Source organism: Diabrotica virgifera, chromosome 3 (genome assembly GCF_917563875.1).
Source record: "Diabrotica virgifera virgifera chromosome 3, PGI_DIABVI_V3a".
Lineage (NCBI taxonomy): Eukaryota > Metazoa > Arthropoda > Insecta > Coleoptera > Chrysomelidae > Diabrotica > Diabrotica virgifera.
Genome location: NC_065445.1, coordinates 235,960,407 through 235,985,010, shown reverse-complemented (window position 1 = coordinate 235,985,010; position 24,604 = coordinate 235,960,407).

The window sequence follows — 24,604 nt, the reverse complement described above, 5'->3', positions numbered from 1 at the left end:
CCTGTAACTCGGTTATAAAAGTCGGTAGTGCAAAAAATGTACTATATCTAAAACCGGCTCGGTGACCTCTATTCACCATTAAAGTATTTCCGTTTCCCAATGAAACACCCTGTATAAAAAATCAATGTTTTTCGATGGTATACTCATTTACGATTCAATCAATTTTTACCGTAGAACAAATTTTATCAAACCAAGTTCTTGGAAATTAAATTACCTACAATTTTATATTTAAACATTTTTTCGTATCTCTGATGCTAATCTTTCTATTCTGAAGAAAATGGCACTTTTTACCAAATTGCAAACATTCGTTATCCGCTTTAAACTTCAGTTTTTTAAAAGCTAATCATTCTAAGCCAGTCAAACTTCTAGAATCTATGAATAATACATAAATAAAGAATAACAAAAATAAGGCTAATTACTAAAAACACCGCTAACTTACATTATTATGCTTCCAATTGAATTTCTCCTTTTTTAAATATATTGATTTTTTAACCGCAAATTTTTTATTTTTTATCTTAGAAAGTCCATCAAAAAATTATTTTGTAGGTTTTTACAAGATATATAAAAATATTGATATCAACTCTTTTTAAAAATTTTAGTTACAAAAAGAGGTGACATTGAAAGAGTTGGTAAAGGTGGTTTTTGCATGATATTAAAATTTTTAATTGTCAATAGTTTACTCAATTTTTGCCATAAAAATTTTTTTGCAAACCATGTTCTTGGGAATATAAATAAGCTACAATTTCATACTAAAATATTTTTTCGTATCTCTTATGCTACTCTTTCTATTCTGAAGAAAAGGGCATTTTTTACCAAACTACAAAAACTCGTTATTCGCTTTTAACTCCATTTTTTTTTCTAAAAAAATGGAGTTAACTAATCATTCTAAGCCGATCAAACTTCTAGAACCTATTAACAGTACATAAACAAAAAAAAACAAATCAGGTCAATAACAAATTTTAATTAGGGTGGTGATTAGGGGGTTATTTACGATCACTTTTTTGCTGAAAAAAATAGGGTCTGACATTCTTTTCATTATAAGTCAATTAATTTTTTTAACTACAGATTTTTCTTATTTCTGGAGATACATATTTTTAAATACTTTAAACTAATTTCAACAAATCTCCTCGAAAAATGCATAGTTTATCCGTCCTTGACTTTGAAACTACAATATTTAGCATTTGACGAAGAAGAGCCAATATATACTTATAATAAAGTATAGATCGATTACCATTGGTCTTCAAGAAAATAAAAAAACGGTTTTGTTTATTTTTTCAAGAGGTACATTTTTGTTAAGTAAAGTTGTTTTGATAAAACGAAAACTTTTTGAGTTATTAGCAGAAAACTGATTAAAAACATTGATTTTTTCTATACATATAGCGAACAAATCGAAAACTATTAATTTTATCAAAACAAATGTATATACCCCATTCCATGAATATACGTCTGTTTTGGACTATCGCGACAACAAATATTTTACTGTGCAAAATATGAAGAACGAAAGTAAATTGCAAATTATATTGTTGTTTATTGGAGTAATTATAACAGCAAAATACTTTCGTACTTCTTATGTTGCACACTGAAATATTCGTTGTCGCGATAATCCAAAACAGACGTATATTCATGGAATACACCATAGAAAGTGTTTTGCTTATATTGAATGTTTTTACGTGGTTTTTACCAACTCTTGCGGTCAAAATATAATAAAAATTTTTAAAGACTATCGAATTCGTCTGTTACCCGCCTCGCTCGCTACGCTCGCTCTTCTCGTGATATCAGACTCGTTCGATAAAGAGTAACTTTACTGACTTGGTACATAAATAACTATTTTCTTTGTTTTTAGGCAAAATAGGAGCTCGCTCCTCTGCCTTATTTGTTTTATAATACTAACAATAATTAACGAATTTAAAAGTGTATAGTATTTTTACTACAAAAGCGATGTTACGTAGGTCAAAATTTTTGACTTAAGAGAACTGTCAAAACATTAGAATGTGACTTTTCATTATTGCCATGTTTATAATAAACATGGCAATAATGAAAAGTCACATTCTAATATTTTGACAGTTCTCTTACGTCAAAAATTTTGACCTACGTAATATCGCTTTTGTAATAAAAATACTATAACATTACATTTACGAATTTAACGCTCCTTAGCTCTCCTATTGTAGAAGCTACAGAGGAGCAGATGGGGATAGTAGTCAGGGCCCCCGCTACCATATGTGCAAAGAGTGCAATGCACACGGGCGCCATCCTTTAGGGGCGCCAAAACCCGGGCTCAAAAATTGAAAAAAAGCAAAGAAACAAAAAAACAAAAATTAATTTTAAAATAAAAGTTGAGAAATTAAATAGGATTCAGTTTAAACACACACGAATTTTTATTAGTATATCATCCAGTTACTGCCGATTCCCATGTGTGAGAACATGTCAGAAGTCAGGCATTTTAATTTATTTTGTTACGATTTTATTCTGTTTGTGATATTTTAGCCTACTAATAATAGTCCATTTACTCACGGATTTTGTTGTACATTTGAAAGAACCGCTTATATTGACATGAAATTTTCATACGCATAGCTAACAAGAAAAGAAGTGATACCTACTGTGCTGATGTGTGCTTTTACTCTGGGGGTAAAAGGGGTATACTCAGGGGAATACGCCCGAGAGTACCTGGGGGTATTCTCGGGGGTGAGAAAACATTCTTTCAAAATAATTCCGGAATTGGATAAACTGACTAATTCTAAGCAACTTTTGTTGTATAGAGATTTTCACTAAGTCAATTCTTTTTGAGTTGTTTGCGAGTGAGTATGTTCATTTTTTTCAAAACCCAATTTTTAGACGGTTTTTCGCAATTAAAAACTAATTATTTTATCGAAAAAATACTCTTAGCAAAAATATAGCTTACATGAAAGTGAAAAAAATAATTTATATATGAAGTCTGCAAAACCCAGTAGAAAGCAGAGTTGTAGCTCATGAAAAGTAGGTTCTTATTCGTCAAATTCCAAATCGAATATTTCAACGTGAAAAAAGCTTTATTTCTCTTTTTTGAAAACATTTGGTTGTAAAGTATTTTTTTTTTCAATCTTGAAAAAATTTCTTTTTCCAAATAAGTTTAAAATTAATTAGTGATACCAAAAATCTCAAGCAGTAAAAAAATGTAGATTTTGCTTTTCTGAACATTTTGGATGGTTTGTTTCCCTGTAAGACAAAAATTGGAAAATATGGCTGTTCAAATTTTGCATACAGTGATTAGTGACTCGTTAGCCTTTTCAAAAATAAAACCTTTGAACCGATAAAACTTCAGATCATATAAACAATACATAAGTAAAGTAGCTTGTGGTGAAGCGATAACGATTAATTTCATTTAGGATGCTAATTAGGGGGTGGTTTCCATGATTTTTTTACCAAAAAAAGGGACCAAAATTATTTTTAACTTACTTACTTTTGATGTTAAAAAATATAGCTTCTTTTAAACACTTTAAAAAAGTTGTAATGAATTTTCCCTGATAAGTGCATTTTTTTGTTATTTTAAGTTGAAATGTTTGATTTGTAGTTTGACGAATAAACACCTCCTTTTCATCAGCTACAACTCTGCTTCTACTGGGTCTGCAGACTTCATATATAGGTAACTTACACCATTTTTTTTCACTTTTTTATAAGCTATATTTTTTTTTATAAAATACTTACTTTTTGTTTGTTTAAAAACTTATTTTTTTTTCTTGAAAAATGAACGTAAATTTACTCGCAAATAACTTGAAACTATTGAAAAGTATTGACAGAGAAAAATCTTTATAGAAGAAAAGTTATTTAAAATTAGTCATTTTATCCAATTCCGGACTTTTTTGAACGTATGTTTTTTCACCCCCCGAGAAAGGGTGAAAGTCACATTCTAGAGTTCAGTTTTCTGTTTTATTTCAAGCACCAGGGGCGCCAAAATCCTTTTTTGCACACAGGCGCCAGTACCACTCACGGGGGCCCTGATAGTAGTCTTATTATTAACGATAGTCTAACTTGGTAAGAAATTACTAAACTATTAAGCAATGGAAAACGATAGAAAAAATACCAATAAGAGCGGGTCGAAGATAAATAGGTAGCAAAAAAACCGAGGAAGAAATAAACAAGAGATTGGGAAGAATAATAATAATAATAATAATAATAAATGTGTCCTGTGGGAGTTTTTTGTCAGTTCTTCTATCAGGCGCGGCCCCCTGCGAATGGGGGATGCTTTCTGGGTATTCGTAGCGCCAGTACCCAAAGAGTAGCAGGGATACTTGCCGTGGAACAAAAACTGACACCTGGCAGTAGGTATAAAATGCAAACCCATTAATATGGAGAATTATGATTTATGTTTAGGATCGCTGCCTGGGGATCGCCAGGGCACGTCTGGAGCCGGCGCTGGACGTGACAGCATGCGGGACGTCGGTGGCAGGGTGTTGAGGAAGCGTGCCCCTGTCATACAAACAGCTACAGCCCAACAACAACAACAACCACAAGTGAGCCAAACAACAGCAAGAGCTCCACCCGCCGAAGGTGCTGCGCTGGAATCTCAGCCGGCGCTCACTTAAGCGGGACGACCGAGGCAGCGCATGAAATGGACTGCGTCCATTAATGAAAACATTTTGCGCTTCTACTACAAGGTGACAAACCTCGGTCAAGAAACGATCGGCTACCGACAACAGCTCTATGCCGAATTTTGCAGAGAGTACCCAGATATTCAAGTATCGGAGCAACGAGTATCAGATCAATACCGGGTAATCATCAGAAATAATCTTATCCCAGAGGCTAGACGCGATACCATCAAAAGCGAAGTCGAACGGGAGATTAACAATCAAGGACTAATTTTAGATAAAGTCCCTAATGAAATCCCTGATGAGCAGATTCCTGAGCTTCCCATACCAGAAACTCAACCTGATAATACACCGCAGGAAAACAACGAGTTACGTGATAGCCTAGTAAACGAAATGGCTCGCGCTGTACAAGAGTTTAATGGAACAAACCCACTTAGCAGACCACCGCTACCAATAATTAACTCTTGTAAGAAACTAGGTGCGCTGTTACAAATTGTGAACACTGAAGTCCTACCCAATTACGTCGTAGAAGCTCACACATTAGAATATTTGCATATGCTCATCTACTGTGCAGCTACAGCAATTGCTAATGTAATGGGCATTAAGATCAGAACACGACGGGGTACTAATAACGGAAGAACTGGTAACAAAATTGCACCCTGGGAAAATAGACTGCAAGGGAAGATTGAATTACTGCGTAGGGATATTGGCCAAGTCACAGAATATTTACGAGGAGTACCAAGCAGGAAAGTCATTAGGAGAGCTGAAGAAATAATGCGGAACACTGCAAGACACTCGAGATACGATCCAGACAATAACACAGCCCAACAGTGTCTGGATACATTAAAGCAAAAACTCTCCGTCTATTCAGGGCGACTAAGGAGGTACAAAGTTAGTAACAACCGAAAAAGTGACAATGCACTTTTTGAAGATTCCGAAAAGGCGTTCTACCGAAAACTCAATTCCACCGTAGAAAGTGCCGACAAGTCTTACCCAAGCCAAGAAGAAATTCATGAGTTTTGGGGAAATCAACTTTCCACACCAGCTGCTTTTAACAACAATGCTGGATGGATAGAAGATACGACGCACAACTGTCACCACTACGTTACTGCTAACTACGAACCATTCACGACTGAAGAGGTCTCAAATGTCATCAAAGAGCTTCATAACTGGAAATCGCCTGGACTAGACGGAGTTCAGAACTTCTGGCTTAAAAAGTTTTGGTGTATTCATGATTGTTTATCAACATTAATTAATCATGATATTTCTAATCCGCAGAAAATACCATCATTTCTAACTCAGGGAACTACTTATTTAATACCAAAGGATCAAAATAACACCCAAGATCCATCCAAGTACCGCCCAATTACTTGTCTTCCAACTTTGCAATATCATAGAGCCTCAACAGAAAGGATGCGCTAAGGGTTCCTTGGGTTGCAAAGAACAACTTATCATCGACTCAGTCATTTCTAACCAGGCATTCACAAAAAAAGGAACCTTTTTACTGCTTTTATTGACTATAAGAAGGCCTTTGATTCAGTACCGCATGAATGGCTTATAGATATATTAAGAACATACAAAGTCGATGATAAGATAGTGACCTTTTTAAGGCATATAATGAGAGATTGGAAGACTAAAATTCACCTCCAAATACCCGGTGAAAACAATATCGAAACCGAAAATATCGCAATCAACCGGGGCCTGTTTCAAGGAGACTCGTTGAGTCCATTGTGGTTCTGCTTAGCTTTGAACCCACTTTCCCAGCTATTAAACTCCACTGACTCAGGTTTTAGCATTAGAAACAATAATACTGTGGTAGCGAAGCTCAATCATCTGTTGTATATGGATGATTTGAAATTAATGGCTTCCACTCGAGAACACCTAGAACAGATGCTAAAAACTGTAGAAACATTCTCTGACGATATTAGCATGCACTTCGGACTAGACAAGTGCCGTGTTTTGAATATAGTCAGAGGAAAGGTACAGCCCGGTGGATTCGATATGCAAAATGGCCAGAACATCGAGACCATGGGCGAAAACGATATGTACAAATATCTTGGAGTAAAGCAGGCGCGGAAAATTGACCATAAGCAAATTAAAACTGAGATAACTACTGAGTTTATACGAAGGGTAAAACAGCTGCTTCGTTCACAGCTTAACAGTAAAAATTTGTTTAAGGCACTAAACACCTACGCTTGTTCCGCGCTTAGCTATTCATTTGGTATTATTAAGTGGACAAAAACGGATATAGAACATCTTCAGCGAAAAGTACGAACACACCTCACAAAGGCACAAAAACACCACCCAAAAAGTGCAGTAGAACGAACGACATTACCCCGGTATTTACGAGGAAGAGGACTTATGGATATAGGTGAGCAATTAGATAAACAGATTGCTAATTTAAGAACTTATTTTCAGATGCAGGCTGAGAAATCTACTCTACACCGCGCAATTTGCGCAGTAGATGACACAACACCGATCAAACTGAGGGAACCAGAAATGCGCATAAACCACCTTACTAAGGACGAAAAACTGCTCACCTGGATGGGTAAACCTCTGCACGGGCGACATCCCAATGAGGTCAGCCAAGACTATGTCGACAATACAGCGTCGAACTATTGGTTGGCATCAGGAAAGATGTTCCCTGAAACGGAGGTTCATTACTGGCCATTCAAGATCAGGTTATACCAACCAGAAATTACCTGAAGTATATCGTCAAAGACCCTCAGGTTCAAATCGACAGATGCCGATATGGATGTCAAGCCCAAGAAACCATCCAACATATTACAGGGGGATGCCAGGCATTTGCTGCAACTGAATACAAGGAACGGCATGACGCAGTGGGAAAAATCCTTCATCAAGAGATAGCTAACAAGCTGGGACTTCTCCAAACGGACCATCTCCCATATTATCAATACGTTCCTGAGAGTATGCTTGAGGATGGCAACTACAAGCTATACTGGGACCGCAGTGTGCTCACAGACCAAACAGTGGCACATAATAGACCAGATCTCGTACTAGTTAATAAATTAACAAGACAAACAACACTAATTGATGTGGCGATACCTAACAACAATAATGTACGTAGTAAATTTACTGAAAAGATCGCCAAGTATACAGAACTGGAAATTCAAATACGAAGACAATGGAGAATGCAAAGTACCCAGACATTCCGAAGACCCTCCTCGAAAGCATAAAAAAGCTGGGTCTCAATGAACATCTTTATAAGACCATGCAGAAAGCTGTACTACTTGCGACGGCCAGAAGTGTACAAAAATTTTTGGGAGATACACCTGCATTCCAAGTCACCTAAGACTCGATAGCACGGAAAGAGTCCCACCAGAGCTCAATCCTTTTGATACCGTAGGTATCTGGGATGAGTCAATTTTCCCCTTAGAGGGAGTGTGAGCCGTATGGCTAAATCTGGATAATGTCTTCATTAATATTTACAAATTATGAAATAAGGTTGAATGGGTTGCATGTGAGAGTTCGTTTTAAATGAAAAAAGACAGACGTACTCTCAATCATTTATTGTAACTTCCGTCGACCGGTTTCGCTCTCTGAAGTATGCAGAGCATCTTCAGGTCAAAGGTTACATGTCACTAAATGCTACAAATAAAAACCAGAGTTAGTTCGATGTCTGGTTGTAAAAAAGATGCTAAAGATCCATAAGATCAAGCCAATTTTGAAAAACATATATTAAAGTAGTGAAAAGAGCAGACAAATACATATGCATTTAAAATCGGGGGCAGCACCAAACGTCCGCAAGCTTAAAAACACATGCAGATGTATGCCGTCTATAACCATGCAATAATAACGTGTCGTACTTACATTCGGATACAAGGAGCTACTAGCTCAGTATTCATTAACATGATGTTTTTGCTTAAGTTATGCTAACGGGATATGGTGGAATAGACGGAGAATGTTGTAAAGGTAAACAAGTTTATGGGATTTGGGAATTCTTGAGGGTGAAGAGATAGTTGTTGAAAAACAACGAAGAAATCTGTGCCTGTTATTATGTTTGTGAAGTAAACTACAGTGAATGTCATATATACAACTTTTTAAAATGTGATGGTTTTAATGGTTTTGAAGATTTCTATTTCTATTTATTAAAAGATTTTGTTTTTATTTATTTTTATTAAAAGACTTCTATTTATTAGTGCATGTGTTAGTATTAGAACTCTAACACATACACTAATAAAAAAATATGAAAAAAAAATTTTTAAGAAACGCTTTTCTTTTGTTACGAGTGACTAAATTTAAAAATATTATAAAAAAATTAACTAAAATGCAAAAAAAATTGAAAAAATCTAACACATCCGTCAAAGAAAATCGTGGCGCGTGTTCATCGAATAAACGGTTTTCGCCCCACGCTTTTCTTTAAGGAATGTGTTATATTTTTTAATTTTTTTTTTTTGCATTTTAGTTCATTTTTTTATAATATTTTTAATTTTAGTCACTCATAACAAAAGAAAAGCGTTTCTTAAAAGTTTTTTTTTCATATTTTTTTATTTTTAACTTTTTAGTCTTACGCTTTTCAAACATTAAAATATATCGTCATGTTTATTAAAATATGTATAAAACATATGATGTACTAACATGAAAAGTAGTTGGAATCGGAAAAAAAATTGAAACTTTATTGTTTATTAATGAAGCATAACGTAAACAATTGACGTAAAAAGTGAAATTATGTATTGTATTGTTAATATCATTAGCTATACAATCCGTAAAAGTTTCAAGTTTTTACATTGTAAAAAACAAGAGAATTTAAGCGTTTTCCATTAAAATAGTTTTTTTTTATTTAAACAATTAATAAACATGAAAAAAAAAATTTTATTGACTATTCGTGTATTGTTCCCGCGAATGTATATGTCTGCAAATTTTCATTCATTTGCATTAAAGAAAAGGCAGTCAAATTAACGTCTAAATATTTGACGCAAACTACTGAACTAAATAATAGCGTTTAATAAATAGAAGTTTTGTAATAAATATAAATAAAAACAAAATCTTTTAACAAATAGAAATAGAAATCTTTAAAACCATTAAAACCATCATATTTTAAAAAATTGTATATATGGCATTCACTGTAGTTTACTTCACAAACATAATAAGAGGCACATATTTCTTGGTTGTTTTTCAACAACTATCTCGTCACATTCAAGAATTCCCAAATCCCATAAACTTGTTTACCTTTGCAACATTCTCCGTCTATTCCACCATATCCCGTTAGCATAACTTAAGCAAAAACATCATGTTAATGAATACTGAGCTAGTAGCTCCTTGTATCCGAATGTAAGTACGACACGTTATTATTGCATGATTATAGACGGCATACATCTGCATGTGTTTGTAAGCTTGGGGACGTTTGGTGCTGCCCCCGATTTTATATGCCTTTGTATTTGTCTGCTATTTTCACTACTTTAATGTATGTTTTTCAACATTGGCTTGACCTTATGGATCTTTAGCATCTTTTTTACAACCGGACATTGTACTAGCTCTGGTTTTTATTTGTAGCATTTAGTGACTTGTAACCGTTGACCTGAAGATGCTCTGCATACGTTAGAGAGCGAAACCGGTCGTCAGAAGTTACAATAAATGATTGAGAGTACGTCTGTCTTTTACTTTATTTATAAAATAAGGATTTATAATATATTCGTAGGGCGAGATTCAGTTTGTATATTGCTGTCAAGAGACAACATACATCTGCTCTTCCACCTAACCCCCAATGTTGCAATTCATAGTCTAACTTAAATGATTTATAAAAATTTATATATTATAATGCAGAAGTACTTACAGCTATCAATAATCAATATAAATAAATAGTAGACATGTAGAAATGTTTGTAGACGCAGACTGACGTGATGCGTAAATCTTAAATCTTCATCTAACCACACAGCAAGGCTCTTAATTTTTTACTAAAAACCAAACTATCATCACCAAAGATAATTTTTTTTGAGTAATTTTCCAAAAATATTTTTCTATGAGCTGATTTTCCGAAAATATTCAATTTTAAACAATGATTTTGGGAAAAAATTTGTAAGCTGAGTTAATCATAATTTATTTCTTGGACCGCCTGTTCACATTTATCTAAACTAAATGATATATTAAAGCTGAGTATCGTCTGCATAATAATGTTGAGAACAAGATAAAAAAGTAGAAGAAAATTTTGATGTGTATATAGAGAATAATATTGGGCCTAATATAGAACCTTGAGGCACACCAGTATTAACTCTTAAAAAAGTTGAAGTAGTTTGATTAAGTTGTACTGCTTGATATCTGTTAAAAACATATGATTTTATTAAAGAAATTTCACCAAATCCTAAACCAATATATTGTAAGATTGATAATAATAAATCGTGATTAATGGTGTCAAAAGCTTTTGAATAGTCCAAAAGCATTAAAACTGATATTTTAATTTTATCATAGGCTCTATAAACGTCATCCGTAATATTAAATAAACCAGATAGACAGAGCTGTGATTGGACTCAAAACCAGATTGCATAGGAGGAATTATGTTGTTATTATTTAAATGTTTTACTAATTGGATTTCGATTGCTTTTTCCAAAATTTTCGATAACGTTGGTAATACACTTACAGACCTTAGATCGTTTAAAGGTTCGAAAACTTTTGTGTTCGGAAAAGGGATAACATGTGCCCTTTTCCAATTGTCGGGAAAAATTGAGTTCTCCAAGCAAAACTTAATAACATTCGTGGTGGATGGTAGAAGAAAGGGAATACATAACTGAAGCGTTAAAATATTAATACCAACGTCTCCAGCAGCTTTACCCTTAAAGTTGTTAATTATATGTAAAATATCAATTTCTGTGACTGACCTAAACTTAAGTGTCGACGTGAGGGAATCTATTACATTATTCTACTAAAATATTTTTGTATCAAATTCTGCATTCATTTTAGTTATAACATAAATAAAATGTTTATTAATATCGTTTGCAGTCCACGTACCACTTATTTTTTGTACATTTTCACTGTATTTGCCCTCATTTGTCAAACGTTTTAAATCATTCCACAATATCTTTGATAGATTTGGCCTGTAGGTTTTTAAAATATGATTTTTTTCTCTTACAAAATTTGTGGTTGATACTAAGTTACGTAACTGTTTATAATTTATCCATTGCTCGATATTCTTAGTTATTTTATACCCTGCAAATGCTCTATCCCTATCCAACATCATAGCTCTAATAGTGTCAGTCAACCATGGAGCATATTTCTTTATGACTCTGAAAGTCCGAAAAGGGGCATGGATATCAAGCAAAGTAGTGATATTATCCGACAAAAATGCAACTTTACTATCTACATAATCACGACGGGAAACATAGAACAGGAATTGGAACTAACACCATGATATAAACGGCAAACTTTAGCATTGGGAAAGCAGAGAATAAAAGAGCGAACACTAGTTTGACAAAGACTGCAAAAGAATTCTAGAGCAGAGGAACACCGCAAAAATGAAAAATATTAGAAACTACACAGAAAAAATAAAGAGCATTATAAAACCAAAAGAAGAGAAGCAAAAGAAGAGAAAATGACTGGAAAAATTACTAGAAATGTAAAAACACTGTTTTACTATCACAAATAAAAAAAAAATAAAAAACAATAAACACTCAATAAAAATTCACTTGCGAACTAGTAGTGAATCAATTGCTGATGAGTCATTGCAACAAAAAATATATAAAAAAACTATATAACCTATTTTTAGACAATTCTTACTCTCCTGCAATTTTAAAACACATATTATTTAACACATGGATGCTTTTGTGGATGTTTTTAGGTTTCCCCAGTGATACTTTGTCAAATGCCAAATTTCCCTTTGTCAGTATTTTTAACCTCTACCTAAAATAAAACAGATAGCGCGTCTTCTTCTTTCAGGCCACTGATTATTTCAAACGATTTTGAAAATTTATTTCGCATCCGCACTCTGGAACTACAGCTATTTGAACCCTTGTTTTACGACAATTTCTAATATGCTTTTTTCTTATTACAAGTATAAATTTGCATCTGCATTGTCAGGATGTCTGCGGGAGATAGTCTGATCAAATCCGTATATGCACACAGATAGTAAAATTAGAATCTACAAGATTTGCATAGGACCGATCATGACATATGGTATAGAAGTGCGCGAAAAGACCAACAAAACAAAACATATGCTAAGAGTTGCCAAAATGAAAACAATAAGAACAATAGTGGGAAAACAAGAAGAGACAGAGTGAGAAATGCAGACATTAGAGAGCAATGCAAAATTCAAAATATTTTAAGATGGGGTAGGAAGCGTAAGAGTATGTGGTACAACCATGTAAGACGAATAGATGAGAATAAACTCCCAAAAATTGCCCTAGAAAACAACCCGCCCGGTTCAAGACCCCCCCCCCCCGGAAGACCAACTAAACGATGGAGGGATAGTTGGCAATTACCTCCCAGGAAATTAACCAGAGGCAGCTTCAGAATAATTAAACAGACCCAAAGGTCTCCAAGAAGTAAAAGAAGAAGAAGACAAGTAAAAATGTGTTTGAAATTCCGTATCACGATAACATTTTTTTATATATATAAGTAGTGGGGTCCCTACGGTCCCCTCTGCATCCCACATTTCGCTCGCCATCGTTTTCTATCCACCCATTCATTTTCGTCAATAGCTCTATCTGCCATAGACTGTTCTATGCCTTTCTTCCATGTTTCTGTAGACCTTCCTCTTCTTCTTCTATTTATGGGTGTGTAATTTAATGCTATTTTTTGCCATCTTTCCTCTGACATGCTCATAACATGACCATACCATAGCAATTTCTTTGTTTCTATATGGTCAACCGTGGAATATAAACTCTTTGTCCGTCGTCTTATTTCCTCATTTGGTACGTGTTCTAATCTAGATACTCTGCATGCTCTACGTAAGTAATCCATTTCCGCTACTTCTATATTTTTTCTTTTCTTTCCTAATATTTTTTTGTGGACCTAATATTTTATTTGATATATTATTGGATTTGACTTCACTATTAATGCAATTTAATCCTTTGTGGATCCAAAATTAACCATATGCCCCGTACCCATTACTTGGGAATCCCAGGAGACAATCAAATGGCAGTCGACTTATTATAAATCAGTAGCTATCCCCGAAGACGCTCATTATTCGATCAGACAATAACAGTCTCCGAGGAATTTCAACCACCAATCAGGAGCCGATATAATATATATGTTTACTTCATGAAAGGCATATAATATAGTTGTCAGATGAAAAAGATTTCAAACGATTTTTGCAATGGCTCTAAAATACATACCGATTATAAATGCAATGATTTGCTCATTTAATTTTTATAGAATACTAATTGACCCGGCGAACTTCGTAGCGCCTTAGAAATAATTCCATAATGTGTCATAGTTCAGTAAATAAAAATTAACAGATCATTTAAAAAATACTTAATACATAGTTACAAGTCGGAAAAATGAAAGAATACCCATGAACGATCACATCAATCACATATTATTCAGATTATTAATAATCTACCTCTCTCGTTTGATATTTATGAAAGAAAAACGGCAAATTCAAGATATGTGATTGATGTAATCGTTCATGGGTATAGGGCTTTTCATTCACAGTCATTTGTTTCGAGCTTCTGTCATGTGTCACATAATATTAATATATCTACGTCATACGTTATTGGCATATACCAATGATACAAACCAAAGACGTATGACGTAGATATATTAATATTATGTGACACCTGACAGGAGCTCGAAACAAATGACAATCGATGAAAAGCCCTATTCTTTAATTTTTCCGACTCTATTTATGATATTATTATAAGTGTTAAAAATACAATTTTAAGGAACGGTTTGCAGAATGAGCGAAGCGAATTCTGCAATTTACATGAGTGCCTTAAAAATGTAATTTTAACACGTATATCATACAATATTTGTTCTACACACGTCTTATATATCAACAATTATAATTTATTCGTTCTTAATTACAGGAAAATACCTACAAAACTTTTACTTAAACTTTACTGACATTCCATTTTTATATTTTTCTTGACATTACATCAAAACTGCCTATATACTATCAATACGTAAATCATAACAACTAGAGAATAACATCTACTTTTATTTTTGTATATTCTAACAAATTTTAATAGATTTTTCCTACATACGTGTTAGAAATGCAATACTACAGTTTAAATTAAATTTTAAAAAACCTTCTAAAAAAACCTTTTCCAAATTGCGCAAGTTTTACTGTTAATTATTAATGTCAATAAATGAAATATAAAAAATATTTTGACGTTCTTTTTTTCAAATTTTGACATTTTAATTTTAACTGCAGTGTCTTAAAAATTTTAAAGCAATAGTGCTTTAAAGTAACATTTTTAACGCTCCTATGGAGTGCTAAAAGTTGCATTTTTAACACGTTTGTAGAAAAATATATTACGTATTACCCTATAATATAAAAGTATCAATTTAAATTATTCTGATTAGCAATACTTTTTGCCGTGCGTAAATATAAAACGACAGCGGTTTTTCAATGCACGATTAATTTTTCTTGCCCAAAACATGGACACTCAAACTCTCAAAAGACTTGCAATTAAAATCGTCACTACTACGCTCGATACATCATAGGTGCATATACAAATATATTGCTGTTTACTGAGTAAGAAGCGACACCGGTAGATGCCTGGCGGGGATTACTGGTTTAGTCATAATTGGTCAATTATCGAACACGGTTAAAAATTATTAAATTACTAATATGGCTATTAAGAAATAGAGGTTGGTGATAAAAGCGAAAAATTTAACCTTCAAAACACCAGAAGATGACTTCCAAAGCAGTGATCGTGGGCTCCAGGTGGTCTGGTAGTTCGTTCTGATGGCATATTCGTGTTCAACAACCTCAAACACCCCTTCTTATCTGTTTGCATTAATATTTAATTTGACGCGATAAAACCTTCGATAAGATGCTGGTTGAAAGTGAGACAAACGTGTGAAAGATATGACTTTATTAACTCTAAAACACTAAATTAAACAGTAAAATATAAAAATGTATATGTGCGCGAATTCATCAAAAGTCTTGCTCCTGGGCGCAGCTAAAACGTTATACATGCTCTGATTGGGTGTTAAAATGACCTCTCAATAATTGTTTAATATGGAGGTTATGGGTAAACAAATGTTGTGTGTATTAGTTTTTATTGTTGTGAGGACAAAGGCAAAAAGCAAGTTTATAATTGTAGTGACTTTTTAACTAGTTTTTAAAAGCAAAAGGTACGTAATTGTAAATGTTTCAGTATTGTAATAAAAAATTTCATACCTATTTGGAAAATCTAAAATGTACATACCTACTTAATGGTTTGATTTACATAATTTGATAACCAACAAAATTTCTACCAATTTTCATCGAATATATTGTTTTCTTACTCTATGTTTTGTTGTATTTTAATATTTTAATTCCACAAAAATCAAACTATTAATTCTATTAAATGAGAATAAGCAACTGTCAAAAAGTTTAACGTTTAGTTGGTGTATCTTCCCTCATGACTCGTGAGTCTAAGTGGGTAAGTTCGAAGGTCCGTTGATTTTTAAACCAAACATCCCTAATATGCGCAGGTTGGATCCCAATGCAAATTTTTATTTTTTTATTTTTTTATACATTGTATGATTGTAAGTATATTTATTATATATTTTTTTTTTAGAAAAGACGTATTTAGTTAAAATTTTGGCCAACAACTAATGTTCAGAAATCTTTGTTGCATTTTTTAATGTGTTTGTGTGTTTTATTCTTTTATTTTTTTAATTTTTGGTATTGTTTTAATAAAAAATTTGGAAATTAGTAAGTTTTAAAAGTAGTTTAATACTTAAATAAAATATAAATAAACTGTTTAAAGTATATTGATTTCGTTGAAATCATATAATAGAAGTATAACTTCTTACGTGCGTACAAAGTACACACACATTCTTTTTTTATATTTTTTAGGTTAAAAATATAATAATAATTATTTCTCAAATAATTTGTGTGAATGTTACCTATATCGATCAACGCATGGTACATAAATGTATTTATAATTCATAATGGATATTTATTACAAAAATGGCTACAGATTTTCCATTTGAATGTTGTGAATTTATACGAGTTAGTTGTAACAAAAGCCTGTCCCAATTTCCACATATCACAAATGTTGCCATTATTCTAACGTCAACAGGTACACACAAATACAACGCCAAATGTATACATAGGTGTATATTACAAGCCAGTGAGACATTTAATGCATGGTTAATTGCGGTCAAGCGTTTGTTTTACGGCATGCATTATCTGTCAGATACATTTTATATAATTGTTAATAACTCATTTGCTTTTGAAACAGCGCGAGCGATTAATAAAGAATGGTCAGCCAGGAATAACAGCAGATGTTTTAGGCATGGATGAAATTTATATTTGGAATATTAACACGTTAACTGCCGATCTATTCTGGATAGGTCTTCACCTAGAACCTATCGGGAACTTGCACATTTTTTTATTACCTAATAATGTTCAGTTTTGTTTAAAAAATGAGATTTCCAAAATTTCAAGCTTCAAAAATTCATAATAACTTAGAAATACAAATTTATAATCTTCTACGATAGCCAAATAGTTCAAACGACCCGTGACGTCACATAGTTTAACAGGTTGACTGCCACAAAAAAATGTTTAAAAAAGTCCATGGTGCCAAGTTGAAAAAGTGCATCTGGCAACCAACTGAAATACTTCCGTTATGCTTTTTTTCATGAGCATTTTTCAGTGCGTCACAAATGATAGAAAAAAAAGGTAAGTCCGTGATAATATACATTTTAGATACGTGACATTTTTGATAAATCTGACAGTTGTCACATTTTATTTGCAATTTGGCATAAAAACAAATGAATTGTGTTTATTGCATTTATAAAATGGTATTGTCTTTGATTTGAATAGTCTTATAAATTGTACAGATTATATTCCTAGATATATTATATTATTCGTAAATTTTTTTTTTGCGATTATAGCGCCATCTATTGACAACTAGAATAAATGTTATAAATGTCACCGATGAAATGTAATCACCGACGTGCATTTTTTTCTGTCACATACAATTTAATGCGTTAGAATGAACTCGAAAAACTATGACGCACTGAAAGGTGCTCATGAGAAAAAGCATAATAATGTTTCACCAATTTTACTTGTTAGTCCCAATGTTTGAAAAAACATGTCAGCGGTCGAATACTACCGCCAGTGCGTAGCCGACATACTTATTCCCGTGGTGCCAAGCGGTCGTTCAGGCGGTCGTTCTGTTCTGTTCGAGATCGATGCAAATTCATACTTTGGTGAAAAATTCATATGATAAAATTAAAAAATTCAGGAAAAGATAAGAAAAAATTGGCTCAAAAAAGTAGTTATCTTACTGTGACACTTGTGAAGGTCAACCACACCATTTTTTAGATTGTTTCAATAAGCATTCCAAATAACTTATAATTTTTAATTTCTTTCATGTTCTTATTAACTTATGTATGTTTTTTAGTCTGGAATAATTAATATTTTTTACATTTTTATATTCTTTACTCAAAATAAAGACTTGTCAAAATTTCGACATCATTTCAGTCTCCCCTGTTGTGCCTAAATGAAAACTGATATGCGACGACTGTATGCCACGCAGCGGTCGAATACTGCAATAAATCCGCTTCTCTACACGACCTCTGGCAAAACAGGAACTATATCACAGACGTATCGAATCGGTCTTATAAGACTACTTGGCAGTCAACCTGTTAACTATATGGTTATATTTATGGTTATTATTTAGGTATATTCTTTTTGTCTTTCTTTAGTTTATTGGCCTCGACTTACTTGGGTGTTTGGTCAGCTCATCATCGCGGAATAAGGGAAAATATTTATAATCTAATGGCATTTATCACACGTGTTGAGCTGGCCCCCCCCCCCACTTGCAAAAATTAAAAAACAAATAGCCCTGATTTATGAGCTACTTATGAGCTCTCATATTCCGCAAACTAAAAATTTTGAGCTCGTTCCACTGAGCAGGAATTTAATACCCTAGTGGGGGGGGGGGCTGAGTCAGCCCCCCCACTACTTAAAAATAGGAATATTGAATCGGTTTTTGCGGCAGAATTACGAGCTATTTATGAGCTCTTGAAATTATATAGTTTCGATTTTTGAGCTCATCCCCTTCACCCCCAAACAACTCTTTAATTGATTTAACTTAAGAGAAAGATGCTGAGAAAATTTAAAATATATCGTATTGCGAATATAATTCCTATAGCTTATATACTCTAAGAATAAACTATTAAATCAAGAGCATTTCGATTATTGAGCTACAACCCCTTCGCCAGAAAACCACCCTATCTTCCCGGCTTAAGAGAAAGTTGTACTTAAAATGCGTTAAACTAATTATTTGGCGACTACATATCATTTAATAATTTATAACCTTCCAAATTACGCGCATTTAGATCAGTAAATTGCAATTTATTTTGTATAGTGCAGTCACTGAAGGTAAAAATCAACGATTACCTTCAATTTCGGTGAACCTTCATCGATTTTCACGAAAATTGGTCAGTGGTTAGAGGATGCGTCAAGAAACAAAGGTGACATGGTACCACCTTGCGCCTTTACCCTGAGGGTGGATACCGCCCCTTCTCGGGGGTGAAAATTATTTTATAAAAAATAACTGCACAAATCAATAAAAGAACAAATTAAAAGCAAAATTTATTATATAAAGTTAGTAAAATAAGTAAATACTTTTTAAGTTATTAAAGATCAAAGATTTTAATTATTTGTAAAAAAACTGCATGTTTTGAAGAGGTTTTTTGTAAATCACTGAAAAACTGTAAGTTTTTACAAAAAAGTTAATAGTAGTTTAATTCGTATAGCTTATAATCTAAGAATAAACTCTAAAATCACGCGCCTTTCGATTATTGAACTACAACCCCTTCGCAAGAAAACCATCCCATATTCCCGGCTTAAAAGAGGGTTGTACTTAAAATAATTTAAATTAATTATTTGTCGACTATATATTGTTTAATAATTTATGAGCTCGCAAAATATACGCATCTCAATTATTGAATTGCCATTTTCTTTCTATAGTGCAGTCACTGAAGGTAAAAATCAACTATGACCTTCGATTTCGGTAAATCTCCATTCATTTTCACGAAAATTGGTGAGCGGATTTTGATACTATCAACTTTTTCTGGATCTTATTTTTCATAGGTATTTCTAAGTACTTTGACAAGTATTTAGTACCTAAGTGTTATAAAATGCATCTCTTTCCCGTTATTTAAGCTTGAACCCTTAGATTTGAACAGTCGCGGAAAAAATATACATTTAATTACCAATAACTTACTTTAAATTAACATTAAAGGGTTTTTCAAGTAAGCAATTTATTATATTTTTTATTAGCTTCAATTTTAGTGATGAAAACTTTTTTGTAAAAACTTACAGTTTTTTAGTCATTTATGAAAAATCGCTCTAAAGCATGCATTTTCTTTCCAAAAATTAAAATATTTGATCTTTAATAACTCAAAAAGTATTGATTTATTTTAATCACATTATATAACAAATTTTGCTTACAATTTGTCCCTCTCTCGATTTGTGGGGTTATTTTTAATTAAGCAATTTTCACTCCCGAGAAGGGGTGACATATACCCCAGGCTAAAACCCCAAGTTCTTATTGTCAATTCGTGAAAATAAATGGCGATTTACCGAAATCGAAGGTAATAGTTGATTTTTACCTTCAGTGACTGCACTATAGAAAGAAAATGGCAATTCAATAATTGAGATGCGTATATTTTGCAAGCTCATAAATTATTAAACGATATGTAGTCGCCAAATAATTAATTTAAATTATTTTAAGAACAACTCTCTCTTAAGCCGGGAATATGGGGTCGTTTTCTTGCGAAGGGGTTGTAGCTCTATAATCGAAAGGCGCGTGATTTAAGAGTTTATTCTTAGAATATAAGCTATACGATTTAAACTACTATTAACTTTTTTGTAAAAACTTAAAGTTTTTCAGTGATTTACAAAAAACCTCTTCAAAACATGCATTTTTTTCACAAATAATTAAAATCTTTGATCTTTAATAACTTAAAAAGTATTGACTTATTTTATTAACTTTATATAATAAATTTTGCTTTTAATTTGTTCTTTTATTGATTTGTGCATTTATTTTTTATAAAATAATTTTCACCCCCGAGAAGGGGCGGTATCCACCCTCAGGGTAAAGGCGCAAGGTGGTACCATGTCACCTTTGTTTCTTGACGTATCCTCTAACTACTGACCAATTTTCGTGAAAATCGATGAAGGTTCACCGAAATTGAAGGTAATCGTTGATTTTTACCTTCAGTGACTGCACTATACAAAATAAATTGCAATTTACTGATCTAAATGCGCGTAATTTGGAAGGTTATAAATTATTAAATGATATGTAGTCGCCAAATAATTAGTTTAATGCATTTTAAGTACAACTTTCTCTTAAGCCGGGAAGATAGGGTGGTTTTCTTGCGAAGGGGTTGTAGCTCAATAATCGAAATGCTCTTGATTTAATAGTTTATTCTTAGAGTATATAAGCTATATGAATTATATCCGCAATACGATATATTTTAAGTTTTCTCAGCATCTTTCTCTTAAGTTAAATCAATTAAAGGGTTGTTTGGGGGTGAAGGGGATGAGCTCAAAAATCGAAAGTATATAATTTCAAGAGCTCATAAATAGCTCGTAATTCTGCCGCAAAAACCGATTCAATATTCCTATTTTTAAGTAGTGGGGGGGGCTGACTCAGCCCCCCCCCCCACTAGGGTATTAAATTTCTGCTCACTGGAACGAGCTCAAAATTTTTAGTTTGCGGAATATGAGAGCTCATAAATAGCTCATAATTCAGGGCTATTTGCTTTTTAATTTTTGCAAGTGGGGGGGGGGGCAGCTCAACACGGGTGCATTTATCGTATGTCATTGTCATAATATATACCAGTTTGTTGAGATTGGAGTTTGATACAGTTTTTGAAGGCACTGAAAGAATGTTTATGGAAAATAAAACCATTTTGTAAAAGTGCAAGTTTTCTATTCTATGAATATTTCCAACGATCAAAAACACTTGTGACGTCACATAACTGTATTTTATACTGACGTTTATAATGTCTAATGTAATTTAAAATTATATACAATTTTGTTTACTTTGTTGGTGCAGAATGTAACATTAACCGTATGACGTTACGACGCCTTTTGGGATAGTTGATTTAATTTGAATTTATAATCGTCTTTGGGGGACAAACTGAACACAAAAACAACTTTTTCATCTTTGATACATGTTTTAAATTTTTCAATTTTAAAATTTTATGCAATTACCTATTATTTACATTAGTTTAGAGTTAAAATCTTACATTGGTTAAGGTATGTGGGTGATGTGTTAGCCATTCTACACGATAAAGATGTATGTATTAGAGATTGAATCATGTTCTTTGTGTATGTGTTCACAAAGAGGGGATGGTATTAGATAAACTTTTTGCCACAGATATTGCATCATGTTCTGATAATGCTAATTTTAACGTGTGCGTACGAATAAATCTAAACCGAAATAATACTGAGAAAGATTATAGTGTGCAATGCAATAATAGTGTAGGAAACAGAGGTTGAACCTTGCAAAATGGACACAAGTCTGGTTTTATTTTTTTTCTATTATATCAAGGGGTGCTTATTATAAGACTAACTTTTTCTGAAAAAATTTCGCCGCGGAACCTCCCTTTTCACCCCTTTAAAGGGGGCAATTTTTGGTTTTTGCGGAACGTATCCCTTCCCGTACCTTTTACAAAAAATTTCTTTTATAGAAATATGAAGAGGACTATATTTTCTAGGATTTATTTCCCGACAGCATATGTCTATCATCCACCGTTTAGCGGGGGTGGCGCCCCAAAGTTGACAAGTTTTTAAAAAAGAAGTTTTTAAAAAAGATGTTTTTAAAAAATATATATTTTTCCCTAACTGTAACGGAAATTAAGAAGAAATCCTGCGGCAATTATTCACAAATAAGTGACTGATTTTTTGGCAGAGGTTTCACTTAAGGGTAATTGCCCTATTTTTAATTACAGGGTGTTACATTTTAAAAAACCCCTTTTTATACCAACTGAACCGTTTATGCTAGAGTAAAAGACTTTCAGCGATTACCCATGTACTGGTGCTATTTACAAATTTGTATAATGCACCCCCATTTTTCCCCGGAACCGCCCAAAAAAAAAGAAGAATTAATAAATAAAGTGATTTTCTTGGAATCCTTCACACACAATGCCCTTTATTAATATGCTTCATATATCACTTTGTGCACGTTATTATTACCCATGCATGGACACCAAAAGCGATTTCCTAGTGCAACCCCTGTAGCCAAAAAAAAAATAAATAAAATAGAGGGTTGAAATTTTTTTTTGTTTTTTGATCCACATGGGCATATGCTTCATCAATAGTGCTTTTCAAAAATATATATGGTTATTGCAACATCCCTGCGGAAACCACCCCTATCCTTGAAAATATACTGCAGAAACTACCCCTATTCCTTGGCGAGCGTGTTTTTACGATTTTTTTATTACCTATGCATTCTTTTTAAACAAAACTTATACAAGGTTAAAGACCACTATTTACTCTAAAAATTAGGGCCTATTCATTTTTTCGTATAAGCAACCGTTACGGCACAGTGGCTCCGTAAACCTCATATATGCTTTGGCGGGCTCCAGTTTTTGTTTTTTTTTTCGTCATCTGTTCGTTTTATTGATAAAGTACTTATGTAAAATAAAACAACACAGTGTAACCTAAAAATTATGATCTATGCACATTTTACAATCTTTGCGCCCCAAAGCCACAGTGGTGGCGCAAAATCAATTTTTGCATATTTTCGCCACCTACACGCATTTTATTGCATTAATGCTACATTAATAGCACAATATTAACCCTTAAGTGGTCGCTAAGCGGTGGCGGATCCAGGGAGGGGTGATCACCCCCTCTCAAACCAAGTGATATTATATTTAAAGATTATAAATATAAAAATTATATATTTTTATAAGAATGGCGTACTTTTTATGCTTTAGCGACAGTGTCGGATCCAGCATCGTTAAGAGGGGGGTGCCAATGGGCTAAATTTATATAAAAATAAATGAATATTTTTATAATCTTTAAATATAATATCACTTGGTTTGAGAGGGGGGCGATGGCCCCCATCACCCTTCCTGGACCCGCCACTGCTTAGCGACCACTTAAGGGTGAATATTGTGCTATTAAGGTAGCATTAATGCAATAAAATGCGTGTAGTTGGCGAAAATATGCAAAAATTGATTTTGGGCCACCACTGTGGCTTTGGGGCACAAAGATTGTAAGATGTGCATAGATCATAATTTTTAGGTTACACTGTGTTGTTTTATTTTACATAAGTACTTTATCAATAAAACGAACAGATGACGAAAAAAAAAACAAAACTGGAGCCCGCCAAACCAATATGAGTTTTACGGCGCCACTGTGCCGTAACGGTTGCTTATACAAAAAAAATTAATAGAACCTAATTTTTAGAGTAAATAGTGGTCTTTAACCTTGTATAAGTTTTGTTTAAAGAGAATGCATAGGTAATAAAAAAATCGTAAAAACATGCTCGCCAAGGGATAGGGGTAGTTTCTGCAGTATATTTTCAAGGATAGGGGTGGTTTCCGCAGGGATGTTGCAATAACCATATATATTTTTGAAAAGCACTATTGATGAAGCATATGCCCATATGCATCAAAAAGTAAAAAACAAAACAAAATTTCAACCCCCCATTTTATTTTTTTTTGGCTACATTTGCACTAGGAAATCGCTTTTGGTGTCCATGCATGGGCAATAATAACGTGCACAAAATGATATATGAAGCATATTAATAAAGGGCATTGTGTGTGAATGATTCCAAGAAAATCACTTTATTTATTAATTCTTCTTTTTTGTGGGTGGTTCCGGGGGAAAATGGGGGTGCATTATACAAATTTGTAAATAGCACTAGTACATAGGCAATCGATGAAAGTTTTTTTACTCTAGC